The sequence below is a fragment of the Ptychodera flava genome, chromosome 1 (assembly GCF_041260155.1).
Source record: "Ptychodera flava strain L36383 chromosome 1, AS_Pfla_20210202, whole genome shotgun sequence".
Classification (NCBI taxonomy): domain Eukaryota; kingdom Metazoa; phylum Hemichordata; class Enteropneusta; family Ptychoderidae; genus Ptychodera; species Ptychodera flava.
In genome coordinates, this window is record NC_091928.1 from 55,599,324 (window position 1) to 55,602,897 (window position 3,574).

The following is a 3,574-nucleotide window of genomic DNA, read 5'->3' on the forward strand; positions in this document are numbered from 1 at the left end:
GCTGTAGCACTTGTGGTTACTGAGTTATGGACAAATATGTATATTTGAGGTCAAAGGTCACCGAGGTCACGTGACATTTTGTCAAAAAAATTGTATTGCTAAGTTATCCCTATATACCAAAAATCAGACCTCTAGCTCTATTGGCGCGCTCAAAATTAGATATGCGCATAATTAATGAGGTACAGGATGTGGTGTCATAAGGTCTCCCATCATACCAAATATGAAGGGTGTAGCACTTGGGGTTACTTAGTTATGGCCATATATGTATATTTGAGGTCAAAGGTCATTGGGGTCACATGACATTTTGTCAAAAAAATTGTATTGCTAAGTTATCCCTATATACCAAAAATCAGACCTCTAGCTCTATTTGCTGGCTCATAATTAGATATGCACATAATTAATAAGGTACAGGATGTGATGTCATAAGGTCTCCCATCATACCAAATATGAAGGGTGTAGCACTTGCAGGGGTAGGTAAGAAAGCCTAGAGATGAAACAACAAGCCAAACCGCGCAATAGAAACTCAAGCGGTGTGATAATGTCCATAAGCCGAGCATGCAAAAGCTTAGCCGCGAGACAGGAAAGCGCCAGCACGATACCGTACGTCATTGATATATGATGTTTCAAGATGGCGACAAGTAATGCCGAGTGTACGGAGCGCCCGAGAGGTAAGGATTTTCGTCCGTTTCTACGTTCTAGACTAATTTTACATTTCCGTATGATATGTATTCTGCGGGGAATCGGGATAAGAACTAGTATGCCAAGTAATTTTTATCGCTTTCAATTATTTTGCAAAGAGTTCGTGAATAATGGCCGCTACTCCGACAGATAAGACATAACACCATACAAGTGAATGGCGTGCAGAATGCATGCAGGTCTGTGTAGTGATCCGACTAATCGTTGCACATTGAGTGTCGTACGTTCATATTGTATAAGCAGGACTAGTTATATGTAGATTTTCGTAAACTACGAAACCTCGTTTACTTTTATGGATATCAAAATATGTATCAAGTTGCATTGTCAAGTGACAATTCAAACATTACAGTAATCAGCGAATTGTCATGTCAGTTTCAAGTGAGTGAGTTTGGCGTTCATTCTATTAAACCTTCCGTGGTCATTCAATAATTATTGACATTTATTCCACTTGTGTTACAACCATAAAAAAGTCTGCAGTAAGAACTTAGTTCCTTAACCCTTTTCCTGCCAAGTCCGTATTTCACCACCAGGTCAAGATGGTTAAAATTAATGAAACACAACGTATTCCATATGATGTATTTTAACATAATACTGTACATTTGAAGGCTGTTGAAAACATAATACTGTAAAGTTGATTTTTTTTGGACAAAAGATGCTATAACATACCAAGCCAAGTGGGTGAAAATACGTCATGTTTTGGCTCAATACCGCTTTTTACTGACTTGGCTGATGGGGAAGTGATACAGTTATTACTGTCTGGCAGGAAAAGGGTTAATCATTGCTATACAAGTTTATCTGATTTATTTCTTTTTTTTTTGATAATGTATTTTGATATTTATTTTTTATTCAGAATTTTTGTCTAACTGCATCATCATCAATATTTGATAATGCCACCAAAGAGAAAGCGCTCAAGATTATTTTTGACCCTAGATAGGAAAGGGAAAAAAAAAGAAGTGGAGAGGGAAACATTGCACACACAACTGATGTAGCTGAGCCTGTCGATGGAGGTAAATAACATTATGTCATAGCATTTATCATAATTTGAAACTTTACAATATGTGTAAGTTTGAGGTGTAAAAATCACACACAATTATTTTGGTAGAAAATTTTCAAAATAATTTCATTGTCTTCCAATTGTCATGCCCATATCTACAAGTAAGTGCAACTTTGTTTGGTCTCCACCCATGCACTTATCTCTGTCCAAAGGTCTTCTTATTATGCCAGCCATCTTGAACAAAGTGAAGAAACATTGTGTTGTATATATGTAGCTATGCAAAAGATATCCATTCGGTTGAACTCAAGCACACACACACATGCCTAGTAACTGACAACCACCATGCTTTAAGAAAGTATATTACACTGTATAAACTTGGCTAAAAGGGTATATATGTAACTTAAGACTATGATGTTGTCCACAGATCAATCTTGATATTTAGGCAACGGCAATATACACCACAAGTAACAAATTGGAGCTACATGCAGAATGTGATGACACTATTTTTTTTCAGATATTAATGCCATACAATTCTCACTGCACTTTTATATTGTGTGGTCATGCCTCATAATATTATAGTACATGTACTTTATATTCTCTGACATTAATTTTGATTAAAAGGATAACCAAAGTTTGTGAAACTTAAATAGATTCATTCTCAAATATATTCACAGGTGATGAGTCCTTGGAGTTACCACCACCATTATTCCACAGTACACCAAGTAAAGGAGAAAATGCAACAAGAAGAGAGGCAAATCAGGAAAATACAAGTCTGGGCTCGTCTGACATAACATGCAAGTGGTGTAATACATCTATAAAGCTACCAGAAGTGAATGAGGTTGATAATATTTATGGGATACTGTGTTTCAGCTGTGGAAATATCAATAGATTGCCAAATACAATGGGGGGTAATGGTTCGACCTGTAATCACTCTGTCCTTGTAGCGTATGAACTTTGCCACCGGTGTGGATCATATGGAGAAAATAAGTCAGACAGTGGCATTAATCGTAGCCACACTCATTCCCATATTGGTGATGGACAGGTCTGTGACAAATGTGGATTTGGTCTCACCAAGATTCATGATACAAAGTCTAACAATGAGTTAAATGTACCTGATGATACACTGCATAATAGAGATACTTATATAGTTGGCAAAGATGTTCAAGTTGAAACTTCACCCTCTGTTGAATCTGAAGGAGACTTGACCTTCAAGAAAAATACAGACATCTTTGGCAGGTCCTGATACTGTCAGCAGTAGAAAAGATGAAGTTGTAGATTCTGATAAAGAAACTGAAGATGGTAACAACATTACTGAAGTCATTGAGAAGATAATGCCAGAATATACAAAAGTCTTACAAACGTGTGTAACAGGTGATATTTTGAAGGAGTTATTGATATCACTTTCGAATGGCCAGTTACAAGCAGACAGTCTCACCTATGCAATATTTATTGATACGCTGAAGGCCTTGAATGCAACGTCCTTGACAGAGATGCGGTATAGCTTTCTTTCAAAATTGTTTTGGAAGACCTTCCTCAATAAATTTGGCGCAGCTCCCCTACGGTTTCTGAGTGGATGGAAACATGCTGGATCCCTTCTACTTGGTAAAAGTGACAGGGGTAGTTTTGCTGGTGCTGAAGCCAATATAATATTTTCCATACCTAATGAGGGTGTTTTAAAGATGTTTGACCCATATGAAGGTGAATGGCCAAACGTTATTGCCCCTGGTATCTGCCACCAGGTTGTTGACAAGATTGCTGCTGCCAATAAAGATACAAGTATTTGTATTGCATTTGATGGTAAGAAAGTATCTCCAGGATTAAGAGGTGACAAAGGTGACATTAATCTGCTTGGAAGAGAAAATGAAGTGGATGGTTTGACTCCTG

General features: G+C 37.3%; 1 long non-coding RNA gene across 1 annotated transcript; it reads left to right on the forward strand.

Annotated features, from left to right (window-relative positions):
• The first annotated feature begins 648 nt into the window (after positions 1–648).
• LOC139141653 (uncharacterized) lies at positions 649–3,574 on the forward strand. The gene is made up of 3 exons (XR_011554215.1): positions 649–668; positions 1,547–1,703; positions 2,365–3,574. It is a non-coding gene; the product is annotated as an uncharacterized lncRNA (long non-coding RNA).